The sequence below is a fragment of the Amblyomma mixtum genome, chromosome 1 (assembly GCF_055824585.1).
Source record: "Amblyomma mixtum isolate Tamu chromosome 1, ASM5582458v1, whole genome shotgun sequence".
Taxonomy (NCBI): Eukaryota; Metazoa; Arthropoda; class Arachnida; order Ixodida; family Ixodidae; genus Amblyomma; species Amblyomma mixtum.
The window spans coordinates 290,439,564-290,454,543 of NC_143012.1; positions in this window are offsets into that span (position 1 = coordinate 290,439,564).

The window sequence follows — 14,980 nt, forward strand, 5'->3', positions numbered from 1 at the left end:
TGAGTAACGTATATTACATTGGCGCAGTGCATAAAAATTGGAACTATAAAAGTTAGCTGCAAAACAATCTAGTATACGTTTGTAAAAAAAAAAAAAATCAGAGAAAGAAATGAGTCGTGTGTACAAATCGAACCTTCTTATAACGAAACGGTTGAACAGTGAATTTATTAATGGGTCACGGCGACCAACGCAGGCAGCGGTCTGATCGTAGCAGGATGGCAGAACCAGCCGAAGGAAGCAGCTCGAGCCCGAGACTCGCGCCCGAACCACCAGCGATGACGACGAAGTGCGGCACTGGGGAGTCGTCCTGTTCTTTTTCTTACACGGTGTAGAATGAAATGATGGAATAACGAAGGAATGACAATTCCGTTCGGAATATCGGTAAACATGGGCTATAACGAAGCTGCGGATGTAACGAATTTATCTCCGGGCCTCTTCATCTTCGTTATAACGAGGTTCAACGCTAGTCCACCTCACTGATGACTTTCGCACACAATTGTGGTGCCTCCGCTCGGATCTTTGAAGGAAGAGAGCAAGCATTTAATAAAAAGCCCTCTCTGGAGCACCGGCAGTGCGCCTACCGTTCCTTTTTCAGCCCATCGCGAACGTGCAAGTGAATAGAAATTTCAAAACACTTCATTAGAAGCTTTCAAGTAGTCAGTAGGGCAAATTTTAAGCTCAGCTGCGCCACTGGAATGGCTGAAATATCACGTCCAACCTAAAATGCAGAAACGACAAACAAGCGGAAAAGCAGTAGGTGGCGATATAAGAAAAAGTGATTTTAGGAAAGTGAAATTTATTGCCACTCATAATATCCCAAGTTCAAAAAAAAAACATCACGCTTTACCAAACGAATAAAGATGTAACAGCTATCCACATCAGAAGAGCATAACCTTCATTCAATTCGTTACTTCCATTACGTGAGGTAATAAAACAACAAAACTTGCCACTTCGTGTGGCGTCTTTTTTTTTTTCCTAGCTTGATACAAACTTGAATAGCGACACAAAATACAGCGAAACATGTGGAACTTTGCTATAGGATGGTTCATTTGTTTAAAACAGGCGCGGTGCAACAAAGGCAGCTATATTCTGGCCAAACAAAAATACGCCTTTATCTTGGTCAACTTTCGAGGAAAGAGCTTTTATGGGTTATAAACTCTGCAGCAGACAAGTATTGAAATGCCCCTTTTCAGCGCACTTTTGAAGCAGGAGGAGGTAAGACGCTGCAAGCCATCTCCTCACTCAGTGAACGGCGTGAAAATCTTAGTTTACCTTTCAGCAGAAAAGCCTTTCTAATTTTGCTACCTGAGATTTTCATTTTATTTATTGAAGCCTTAGTTGCCCTTGGGCATTATATAAATCGGGGGCAAGAACAGTGTGTAACAACATATTGATGCTAGCTGCAGAATAATAAAAAAAAACGAAACAACGCAAAAAAAATCATGAGAAACAGTAGCACAGGATCGGATTATTTGGTAAGGCCGAATACATCACGTAAGACATAGAGACACAGATGACGGATGAAAATGGCTCGATCTGTGCACGAAGCAATATTATCAGGCAGGGCATTCCATCGGGCTATTGCGTCTGGAAAGAATGAATCACTCATCCTTCTGTGAGCACGGTCTTGGCTTGGACTCCTCTTATTCGTCTTATTCTGTGCTCTTGTCTCCAAAGACCTGTACTACAAGGACAGATTGATTCATAAGAACGTCCGTGAATATTGTTCTCTGCAATTTAAATCGAACAACTTAAATAAATCAATGTTAAACATAAGCCGAAACCGACGCGAATTTTTGTCCTAAAGGCAACCACATAAGCGAAAAAGTAGCGGAAAAGTGGCTTACTGGCCGGTTATCACCTCTAGCGCTAATTTCAGTGACAGCTTGGGCACCACGTAGTGCTGGATGTTCGGACGTACGCCATTTTGCCTAGATTTCCGTGGTACGTGATTTTAGATCTTGTCATCGCAGTCTCTTGCTGGCAACTGAGGCTGCACATACTACTGGATCATGCCGGGCTAAGCGTTTCCGTTAGCGTACTCGGTAATCCCGCAAAGTTTATGTATCAGCAGGTTTTCATTTCTACTGCGTTAGTGACATTTTTTTATTTAAATCATTACCTTCATGTCCCGAGGGCATTGCAGAAAAAGGTGGCTATGCGTAAGGGAGAACAAAACTGAGAAAAATATAAATACCAATATAGGTGAGACTCAAGAAGACTAGAGCGGCTTACAATAAGTGATACCAATAAACGGCAAAAAGCCCAAAATTCAAGGAATCAGAGAGGCTAAATAAACTCAGGGACACACAATATATTGTGTTAGCAATGCGATAGCGTTAGAAGTTGTTGATGCCTTCACCAAAAGTGGCATCCCTTTCAATCTTGTGAGATCACTGTGTAGGCACGCCTACCGATCACGTGGGTAGATTCCGGGGCACCCTCTGGCGGGTCCTACCCGCAGCCACCGTTGGTGAGAATGCACCTCCCACCTACGAGCCTGCACCCACGACCTGCCAATAACCTCCACCCTTCAAAAGCCTCAACCCGTGTCCAATTCCAAGAGGCCCAATCCTCCACCAGGCCACAAATCTCCACTTTCTACCCACCTCCATACTCCAAAAGCCTTCAACCCACCTCCCACACACACACACACCTTTACCCTCAAGAAGCCTGCACCCACCACAAATCTAAGGTGAAAGCAAATTGAGAACCTCGAATGGGAAAGTGGTCTACGCAGATTTGTAGTATCACATCGTATAATAGTCTATACAATCAGAGATCAGATGACACTGGCGGTGTGCTCTGTGCTGCGAGACTTCCATGGCGAAGATTTCGATCTTCAGTCAAGATCGAGAAATATATATCATTTTTCGTCGATGCTGACAGTTTTTAGCCCACCGTCGCTAGGAATGTTCATGTGGAGCTTTCGCTTTTTGCGAATGCGCTTAGGAGTCTTGCAAGCACTGTCGGCGGCGCTCACTGCGGAACATTCCTTGTGCCAAAGCTGGTTCTCTCTCACTCGACCGCGGCGATGTGCGAGAGCTGACGCAGCTTCCAGCGTTAGCCTACGCTAATCGGCGCTCAACTTTCGATCACAACTGTCCGGATTTGAGCCAGGTTCGAAATGCCTTACCTTCGATGTCATATTACAAGCTGTATATTAGCTGTCCTACCCTACCAATAACTAAGCCAAAAGTCACGTAATCATTCAGGATAGACATATAGGGTTTTTTTATATGGACCGCATTATGAATATACCGCGCATGACCTGCACTCTGAGCGGCAAAGACGAAGGGGCTACTGCTGTTAATATGGGCTGCCTGGGGCCTCTCCCGGGTTGGACGCCGAGTAACCGAATTGTTTGCAACACGAATAAGCTCGATTTCACAGTCGCGGGTCGGACCAATGGGCAGCGGCTCTTTCCCAGAAGGTCGCTCTCGCAGGTGCTCGCGCCAACCAATGGGTAGTAGGTGCCAAGAATAAGCAAGAGTCGATTGCATACTTTCACCCTGCGTGCGAACTTCGCTCACACTGAGCCGAGACCCATCCCCGCGTAACTGGGCGAAAAATGTCCCACCCAGAAACTGATTAATGCACCGTCACGGCGACAGCAGCGTCTCGCATTCGCTACGTGGGCTTCGACAGTGCCTCGCGTCCGTTCCAAGACTAGACAGATGTCAGCGCGGTCGGGGACAGGCTAACGACTACGCGAGTAGAGCTCCTTCAACGGAACGGATCTCTGCCGTCTCCAGCCGGAGGCATTCCGTTTCGCCACTCCGCTAACTCGTGACTTCCTCCTCCGAATTTTTTGGTCTTTTGCTTAACACGCATGTTTCATTGAGGCTGCTTTTTACTCTGCTTCGGCTCAACACGACACAGCGTAATTATGTCGGATGCTTGTACCGGCTGAATTGGACAGCCAGTGCAATTGTGGGAACTTTGTTCGTGCCAAGTAACTTAATAGACACTGCTCTACGTAGGTGCTGGAGACGAAAGACAGTAGAGAGTTATAGCATATGGTTACCGTGTTTACGTTACCGTTTGCAGGGCTCGGCTAGCTACATCTGCGCTTGTGCGCCCATTACCGGACAGAAAAAAGGGGCAACACATTAAGCCAACTGTGCCGTAAACTTGGCTGGGCGACAAAAGCAGAAGCGGGCTTTGACTGTAACGAGAATGCAGCAGTATAGCAGTTCGGCAGTCGTGGCTTCATCTCGGCTTCTAAAGTGGCAGCTCAGGGCTCACTGAACTATGAGATGGCATCACCTCCTCTGTCATACGTTGCGAATGCCTGATCTTCTAAGTACAGAAGCACGAGAGACCGAAGTCGAACTTCCTTAGCAGCAGAAGTCAATCAAGACTGCAGGTGAAAAGTGACTCGGAGGACACGAAACATTTAGTATAGAAGGAGGAGACAACGATGGAAGACGCACTTAAAAATGAAGCATGGCGATACAGAACAAGCGACCGATGACGCGGCCTCTTCGCTGGTCACTCGAGTGCGCGTTCCTTATAAAAGTGGTCTGTAGGTAGCCTATAGACTTCTTATAGACTCTGTGCCTTCCTATAGATATTTATTTTTGCCTTTTCATAGTCTATAGACAAATGACTACTAGAAGTACATGGCCAGAAATCTATAGATTACCTTTAGACTGTCTATAGCCTTTTATTGCCTTTAGACTGTTCTCGAAGATTTGTCTATACAGAGTCTATAGATTTTATAGAAAGAAGTCTGTGGACACTCTATAGAGCGTCTAAAATATTTTTTGCAAAAAGTAAGCTTATTTGTGAGAATGGTAACAGATCGCTTGCACGGAAACGAGAATGAGATCCACGCTCAGCCGATAAACAAGGCCACAGATACTCCCAAAACCAGTGAGATGACGCGGAAGGAACGAGGGTTCGATAAAGAGATGATTTATTTCTAAAGAATAGTTGAAAGGCAATCGAGAACCATAATTCTCTGGGTTGCTGATGACCACTTGGAAACGAAAAGGAGGAGGTTTGTCATGGGTGACGGTGCAAAGAGAGAAATCGCGAGAAAAGTTTGGAGCAAACAGGTTTGTACGCCTGTGAGCACAAATACAACAGTGACGCCACAAGCAGGTTTAGTTGCACTAGCACCTCAACTAACCATAATTCTGATACTATTCATAACGAGCTCCGTCAGGCACCTCCAAGGGCATATTTATGGGAAATTTATGAGAAATTGATGGGCAATTTATGGGCAAGAAGATAGGGAAGGACCATACGAATTTTTAATTTTTCGCTCGCTCCCTAAACCTCTATTCCGCCATTGTTTACCGCCCACACAGTAGCTTGAGCACGAAACAGGCCTTGTGATATACGATGCAAATGCGAGTTTAGGGGATAGGGGAGGGCGGTGGGAGGGGAATGCAGTTTATCGCTATGGCGTGGGCGCCCGACAAGTAAGCTTTTAAGAATGCGGAACGGCATTATCACCGGAAGGAGATTACTGCTGCGGGGCGAAATAAAACATAAAAGAAATATACACGTCCTACGCCAGGTGAGGGCTTGGTCTTTCTCAAACAAAGTCTCCTTGAGCATTGCCTCTCACGATGATTGCACCACCCAGTTTAGCAAGACGTTATTTATTCCCTTGGAAGAACAGAATTACGGGATAGCACCGCAAAAAAAAAAAATGTGCACAGGTTAGGTATCTGTGCAAAAAAGGATGAAACAGGAAAATGGGGCTAAGGCATGAGCAGAGCAGCTGCAAGAGCCGTCGCAGCTCTTCAAGGACAGCGCAGCCCTGCTAGAAGGGAAGGCGGGGGGGGGGGGGGGGCAAGAACTCGAAACCTTAGCTCCGCGCTGCTTTTATCTTCCATTCTGGCGCGTCAGCGCACTCTTCTAGGATCCCCTAGCGCGCCGAGATGGCCGGCACTTACGTCACCACCTTATGTCCCCGCACCACGCGCGTACACGTTACATAAAAGCAACGCAGGCAAGATACCAAAAAAGGATGCCATCTGCAATAAACTGCCGACCACGGAGCACATTTTTCTTCTATGACTGTACAAAATGAAGGTTGACGTGAGGAGAAAGCATGAGGTGCTTCCAAGAATCTGGAGCACAGGCTACATATATCTACGTCAGCGGCTTACGCAACCTGAGAAGAACCTTCTTTTCCCAGACCGAACCGCAGCGCCATCATGGAATCGAGAAAAGCTTGTCCCTTCCATGTGCCCTTTTAGTTCGCTGTCAACACCGACATTGCCTCAACGCGAGCTTTAGTGGATTTTGGCTGGAGCACCGCACAACGGAGAATGCGGTCGACATATTCGTGTGACGAAGGTGAGCACCTGTAGATGTCATTGTAAATGTGGCCGCACCTTTTCCGCACCTCTGTGCACGAAGTATAAAACATATTGGTTCCGGAGCGCAGGGCGTGGCTGCCCTGTATTTTTTTTAAACGGCTCGCTATTTTATATTGTCACGTAGTGGTGACGGCAGTCAAAAAACGGCTTCTAAAAAAAACTGTTTATTGGGCATACGTGCGCCCACAAAGAACTGACTGTCTGGATCGCGACGTAGCAACAAGCGTGCTCGGCGGTCGTCGAACACAATGCCCGCCAATCTCGGCCGTGCTCTTTTTAAAGCTAATGACGAACTTAGCAGACACGGCGAGCAAACTAACCACAACAACGTATAACAACGTAGAGCCGCTTCAACCTGGCTGCGATCTTTCGAGATTAATCTAGCCACGTCTTGTATCACAAATGAAGCGAAAAATCCGTGCTCCGGCGACATTAAGTTCCAATAAACATAGCAATGCTTTGCGATATACCGGGTGTTTTAGCGTACACTTTCGAAAACTTTCAAAAAGTAGCCTTTCTGGGGTAAAAATATTGCTTTTGCAGCATATAACTACCAGTGTTTGCGGATACTAGAAAACTTTTGAATCGCCTTAAGTAGTTAGCAAGCTGGTTAACTAATCTTTGATAATCAACTTTCTAACTAGTAGAGTTAGGCGCCAAGCTGCAACTAGAGACTTGTAGCCGGTCGTTAGTAATAGCCATAGCAGATTTTAGAATTTTCGAAAACGCGATTACCCCCGCCGCTGTGGCTCGACAAAACCAGGCTGCATCCTGTGAAAATGCATGCGCTTTCGAAAGTACGCAGGCAAAGCAACCCCTCCAGTGCCCTCAACTAGTCGAAAAAGCCCAATTGTGTCGAGCCGCAGCGCCAAGGGCAATTGCGTTTTCTAAATTATAAAAAATGATATGACTATTAGTAACGACCTGCTACAAATCTTTATTCGCAACTAGGCACCTAACTCTACTAGTTAAAAGTTAATTATAAAAAATTAGTTCACCAGCTTACTATTTAACACGATTCACCGGTTTTCTGGTTGTCCGCCAACACTGGTAATATTGTGCCGCAAAAGCCATAACTTTACCGCAAACAGCGTATTCTTGAAAATATTATGTGTTCGCGGAAACACCCAGCATAGGGGTCTTTTAGTTCTTGCTACGGGCCGCCGCGGTGGCTCAATGGTTATGGCGCTCGGCTCGCCTCTTCGGCGTCGCCGCTTCGGAGGACGCGGTTGTTGCGACGCGCATCTTTCAGTCTACCGAGATATGTGAGACATATACTGCACCATTTCCTTTCCTTAAAAACCAATTTTAAACGTTAATACTGCCAAATTTGGTAAAGTGCACCCTCCAATAAAATGCATTTGCCACCAGTAGATTCTTTGTTTCGCCTGGCGTATCCTATGTGTGGCGCAGAGTGTTGAAAGTTTTAATTCAATTTCAGTTCGTAATTTTTTTATAAATCAGTCTCCCAGCTTTAGTGCAAAAGCGCTACTTTATTAGAAACCATGAAAGACGAGATATTTCTCTGAAGACCAACAAGGTCTGGTACAGCGAGCTCGACGGGCGGCAGTGGCCAGCGGAGCCCTGGACTGAGGGCAACCGACCACTGATTAGAGGCGGACGACTTCGACAGAGAAGGTTCCTGGGGGTAGAACCAAGACGTCTCTGAAGATGCCCCAAACCGCAGGAAAAACCATTAGTGTAAATAAAGTTTTCCCTTCCCTTCCTTCTGAAGCTTCTCAGATACCTGCAAAAATAAAATTAAAAATTCAGGGAGCACTTTGACAGTCTAAAGTACGTAGAGAGAAAAGCCTTTTCTACACCACTTTGACTGCCTCTGTGGCACTGGTGACATCAGTCATAATTAATGACTAATTATTACGTAATTAAATATAACTAATTATTGGCTAATTACTGATTAATGTCCAAATACTATTAGACTGCTAATGAATGACGCTTAAGCTTTGCCTTTAGGAGTGGAACGCGACAGCGTGTTGTAGCGCTGCCAGGGAGTCCACGGAGCGCCACCATCCGTTCGGCGCGATGCCTTGCCGGTTCAAAACACCTTTGAACGCGACGCTTTTAGAGGAAAAGAAATGGCGCAGTTCATCTCTGTCATCTCGGTGGACACCGAACCGCGCCATACAGGAAGGGAGGAAGTCGGAGTGAAAGAAGAAAGAGGGGCCGTAATGAAGCAAATGAAAATTGTATTTCAGGAAAGGAAATTGTAACCGTCTCACATATCTCAGTGGACACCTGTCATCCGCTTGTAGAGGTAGGGAGGAAGTGGGAGTGAAAGAAGAAAGAGAAAGAGAAGCCCGTAATGAAGAAAATGAAAATTGTATTTCAGGAAAGGAAATTAGGCAGTAGCTGTCTCACATATCTCTGTGGACACTCGTCATCCGCTTGTGGAGGAAGGGGGGAAGTGGGAGTGAAGGAAGAAAGAGAAAGAGGGGCCGTAATGAAGAAAAGGAAAATTGTATTTCAGGAAAGGAAATTGTAACCGTCTCACATATCTCAGTGGACACCTGTCATCCGCTTGTAGAGGCAGGGAGGAAGTGGGAGTGAAAGAAGAAAGAGAAAGAGGAGCCCGTAATGAAGAAAATGAAAATTGTATTTCAGGAAAGGAAATTAGGCAGTAGCTGTCTCACATATCTCTGTGGACACCCGTCATCCATTTGATGATGTCAGCTGCGCTCGTCGATGAGTCACCCCAGGCGCTGGATGTAATGCCTGTGGACGGACGGGAAAATGAGCGATTAAAGGCTTTCGCTTTAATATTGCCCTGACTGGGTTTCGAATACGGGGCTGCGCGAACAGATAACCTTCTCTGACCTATGCATGAGAGTCCGATCCTAACGCCGCAACCAGTCGCTCCTTGTGCTAAACGACCCCACTTTCGCGCTTTGTATTGCAGGCCGTCGTCTTCATCAACCCAATTTTTCATTCCTAACAGCGATGCTGTTTAAGCCGGAGGTTGTTCCGTTAGTTGTGCGCAGGGGTGGCTGTGTTCGCAGTAATAAGCTCACCACGGATATATTCCGTCTCACAAGATGTTTACAGCACTACGAAAGGTAGAGCTCTCTGGTCCAATCAGGATGGCGCGCACTACATTAGTGTGTTCCTACGCGCCTGTCGCCCCGCCAGTTACTGACAGGTGGCTCCATCCATGTGAAAGAAGGCGTATTAGTAGTTAGCTTCTTCCACCCTCTAGCAGGTGGCGCTTGATATCTTTTTATTCTTTTTTTGGTTTGTTTTTGGACAGGCGGACGCCCGTTCCAAAAAGACTGGCCCCACTTTTTTTTTTTGTCGCGACCTGTTCTCATCAGTTCCTCTGTTATCGCGTCGCAGTAAATTTCAGTAATCGTGTCATGTGCATATAAATTTATTTACTCCAGCGTGCCGAGGCAGCCGAGTGTCGATGGTGGCGAAATACAAAACAAGCCCATGTGCTGCGCGAAAGTCAACGCACGTTAAACGGGCTCGATCATCTCATCGTCCTCATCACAACTGAATTCAGCACTGCTGGTTGTGTCGTCCTCCAGGTTGACAACAATGGCCGGTCCCTAGTCAACAACATCTTCGATGATGTGGTCCAGTTTTCTCATCACATCTTCCTCACTGATAATATGCTGCACGTAATTCTTCCATTTCTCAACAGTCACTTGCGTGATGCCTTGCCAAACCAGAGGCTCGACGTCTTGGAGCTTAAACGTCTTGTTTTGGCTGGCCACGAAACCCTTGACGTCGCTTCAGACAAACTCTATCGGGTTCAGTTGGCAGTGGTATGGTGGCAGGCGCACAACGAGATGGCCAGCAGCTTCAGCAATGCAGTCGACACGGTATCGCTCCCCACCTGTGTTCACACAGCTGACCAGCTGCATGAGCTCGGCCTTCACCATGCCGCTGCTCCACCCGACACCTTTTCCTGACAGCCAAGCCTGTATGTCCTTTTTGAGGCTACTCATCCGCGGCACTTTATCCTGCTTCACAAAATCGTCCAGCTTCTTCGTCCGGTCGCGGCCGCTTCCGCCAGCACGCCTCTTCGGTGACAACACTCGGCCCGCCTTCAACGTCTCCGTTGTCCACTTGTAAAGCGTTCGCTCGCTCACCTGCGTGAGTTTTAAGGCGGAAGCCTTTAATGTCTCATCGTTGTAAGCAGCAGTTGTCGACAGAAATGTCACGCTTTTCAATTTGTCGAAACGGTCGCGACGTCACAGTGCGCGAATTTCAAACGGGGCCAATTGTACTTTGGCTAGTAACCATGCAACCAATTGAAGGGATCGTATAGTGATGCTCCAAGTAAGTGGGACTGAGCTTAGTTAATTGATTAATTACCCAATTACCCTAATTAGCTTTACTAGTCAGGCCATATAAATAAACATAACCGATTAAGAAATTGGTCGAGCTCAGGAATCGAACCCCGGTCTTCGGCGTGAGAGACGAGCATGCTATCCACTCTGCCATGCCAGTTCGACGGTTTGGAATGAACAAAGGCGCGTCTAGTGAATACGGTGTCTTCGCTCACTCCCATCCTCCTCCCTTCCCTTCCGGCGAGGTTTAGGTGTCCACCGAGATATGAGAGACAGATACATTTCCTTTCCTGAAAAACCAATTTACCGACAAGCGAGGCGTAGAACCGAATGGGCGATGGCGTTCTATGGACTCCCTGGCAGCGTTGCGAGACGCTGTCGTGTTCCACTCTTAGAGGCGAAGCTTAACATCTTAACTACACATCAGGGACCGCACTTCAGGTAAAAAAAAGTGCCCCCCTGAATTCTGACGGGTGTCCACCGAGATACTTGAGACAGTTACTGAGTAATTTCCTTTCCTCAAATACAATTTCCATTTTCTTCATTACGGGCCCTCTTTGTCTTTCTTCTTTCACTCCCACTTCGTCCCTTCCTCTACGGTGCGGTACAGGTGTCCACGGAGAACACAGAGAATTACTGCGCCATTTCCTTTCCACAAAAAGCGTTGCGTTCAAAGGGCAAGGCATCGCGCCGAACGGGTGGTGGCGTTCCCGTGGACTCCCTGGCAACGCTACAACACGCTGTCGCGTTCCACTCCTAAAGGCGGAGCTTAAGTGTCATTAATTAGCAGTTAATTAGTATTCAGGCATTAATCAATAATTAATCATTAATTAGTGATTTGTGATTCCTTAGCAATTAGTACTCCATTATATGTGACGCCACCAGGGCCACAGAAGCAGTCAAAGTGGTGCGGAAAACTCTGTCGCCTCTACGCACTTTAGACAGTCAAAGTGCCCCCTGAATCTTTTGCCCTCCTCTTGATGAGCGCATTTGTACTCGAACTGCCCCCGCACTCGACGCGAAGCGCTTCAAGAACATTCAAAGCCACCTGCTTCGTTTGCTTGGGGAAACAGCGCACTGTCGGTGTAGAGCACACAGGAGACACAACAGAGTCGACCGACGCCATGTTGGAAAGTGGCGACGCATCCCTACCTCGCAGCAGGCCTCCGCAGAGCTGTTCCGTACGGGCTTTGTCTGGTAATATCACCAGTGATTGAAACACTCTCTACAATTTAAATATACCTGTCCAAACCATGTTTAAAGTTGCAATGCTTATTGTTTTGCTTATTAGTCATACACTCCTCAAATATTCGAGGGACTATTTTCTGTGTTTCTGCAGTCCTGATTGGACGAGAGAGCTCTACCTTCCGTAGTGCTGCAAACATCTTGTGAGACGAAGTATAACGCCCCCTCTCGGAGCGGACAGCTATTGTATTAGTTGTTTTCCGCTCCGACAAATGGCGTCAAACATCCGTGGGTGAGCTATAGTGCCTAGGCACTATAGGTGAGCTCATTACTGCGAGCACAGCTCAATTTCAGGATTTTCTTGGACACCAATTTTAATTGTGAGACAGCTGTGGAATGGTTTAAGATACTCCTATAGAAATATTCAATGTAAAAATTCAGGGGGAACTTTGACTGTCTAAAGTGCGTAGAGGCGAAAGCGTTTTCCGCACCACTTTCAGTGCTTCTGTGGCACTGGTGGCGTCACATGTAATTGAGTACTAATTACTAAGAGATGACAAATCACTAATTAATGGTTAATTACTGATTAATGCTTGTATACTAATTAACTGCTAATTAAGCTTAAGCTTAAGATTCGCCTTTAGGAGTGGAACGCGACAGCGTGTTGTAGCGCTGGCAGGGAGTCCACGGAACGCCACCACCCGTTCGGCGCGATGCCTTGCCGTTTCAACGCAACGGTTTTTGAGGAAAGGAAATGGCGCAGTAAATCTCAGTCATCTCGGTGGACACCTGAACCGCACCGTAGAGGAACGGAGGAAGTGGGAGTGAAAGAAGAAAGACGAAGATGGCCCGTAATGAAGAAAATGAAAATTGTATTTGAGGAAAGAAAATTACGCAGTAACTGTCTCACATATCTCGGTGGACACCCGTCAAAATTCAGGGGGGGGGGGGGGGTGCACTTTTTTGACCTAAAGTGTGTTCGCCTCTAAGAGTGGAACGCGAGAGCGTCTTGCAACGCTGCCAGGGAGTCCATAGAACGCCATCGCCCATTCGGTTCTACGCCTCGCTCGTCGGTAAATTGGTTTTTGAGGAAAGGAAATGTATTTCTCTCTCATATCTCGGTGGACACCTAAACCTCACCGGAAGGGAAGGGAGGAGGATGGCAGTGAGCGAAGACACCGTATTCACTAGACGTGCCTTTGTTCATTCCAAACCATCGAGCTGGTATGGCGGAGTGGATAGAATGCTCGTCTCGCACTCCGAAGACAGGGGTTCGATTCCCGAGCTCGACCAATTTCTTACGAGGTTTTATTTATTTATATGGCCTGACTAGAGAAGTTAATAAGGCTAATCGGGTAATTAAGCAATTAACTAAGCTCAGTCCCACTTACTTGGAGCATCACTATATGGTCCCTTCAATTGGTTGCATGGTTACTAGGCAAAGTACAATTGGCCCCGTTTGAAATTGGCGCACTGTGACGTCACGACCGTTTCGACCAACTGAAAAGCGTGACATTCTCTGTCGACAACTGCTGCTTACAACGATGAGACATTAAAGGCTTTCGCCTTAATAGTCGATTCTTCCGATGCGTAGCAAAATCTTTCTTTTAAAAGTTTATCATAGCTCGCATCAAGTAATTAATGATCCTATAATAAACCAATGAAGAACGTTTTCGACGGCAGCAAAAACGATAATAGTAAGCTCAGTCGAACTAAACTCAAACAGCGTCGCTGTGTCATCAGTCCTACACGAGAGTGTGATCTGAGCCATATTTTGTTTTTGTTTTTTTGTTTTTTTTGAAAATGCGTTTGCATTGATGAATTTGTTCCAGAAACGCAATGGTTGGTTGGGTTGTTTTTTTTTTATGGAAAGGAAATGCGCTGCAATTGTCCCACACCTCGGTTGACACCAGCGCCGCGCCCTTACGGAAGGAAGAAAGGTGGGAGAGAAAGAAGACGGAGAGAAAGAGGTTCTGTAGTGGAGGGCTCCGAAATAATTTCGACCACCTGGAGATCTTTAGATATGACAGAAGCCAACAGCCACAGAAACCAAGGGGCACAGGGGATTTTTTTTTTAATTTCTTTATTTATTTTGTGGTGTTGATCAATTTAGAATATTAGTGAATATGTTATCGCTTAAAGCTAATTGACTAGAAAAGCAGAAGAAAAAACAACCACATGCCGCCGGTGGGATCCGAACCCACGACCTCCGAATTACGCGTCCGGTGCTCTACCTCTGAGCTACGGCGACGGCTGTTCAATCTTCTGCTTTCGGGGGTATTTATGTTTACATGTAACCTAACCTTGAGAGTGTTCATCAGCGCCACCCACGTTCATAAGCGGCGGACGTAGAACGTCCTGAATTACCGCAGGTGTGACGTAGAACGTCATAGGTTAGGTTAGGTTAGGTTAGGTTAGGTTAGGTTAGGTTAGACATCGCACAGCACACGGCCGCCTTTTGGGTTTCGCCTTCGTCGAAACGTTGCCGCCGCGGTCGGGTTCGAACCCGGAAACTCCGGCTCAGTAGCCGGGCGCCGTAAACACTGAGACAACGCGGTGGGTAAAAGAACAGCGGTGCTTTTTGGTAAACTGTCAACGTCGTTAAAAAAAGACATTTGATTTACAGTATACCAGCGACGTTTCTCAGATTTTAAAACGAAAGTGGCTAGCCCTGGGGCGACTCAGCTCGGATATGGGTAGCTCGCCTGGGCCTTCACAGCAACATCAGATGGCGGTGGGGTCCACCTGCAAAAACCTTCTTTCGCAGAATATATTGTGCTAAGCAACGGTAAACCACCATCAATTTTTTTACAGCTCCGAAATCAAGGGACCCTTAACGATGAAATCCTGAGCATTCATAACTTTTATACGAAGTTTTCATTGTCCGGGCATTGCAAGATTAAAACGTTCCTAAACAATGTGGGAAAAATATAGTTCAGAACTCAGGGACCGGATCGGCAAAACTTCTCATGTAGAAGCAGTGCCTAATTGGCGCAATGATGGCAAGCGAAGCGAGAGGTAAATGCGACAGACGAGAAGAAATACGCCGGCTAAAATAATTTTTAATAATCGAAAAAATTAGTTCAGAACTCAGGGGCGGATCGACAAAACTTCTCGTGTAAAAGCAGGGCCTAATTTGCT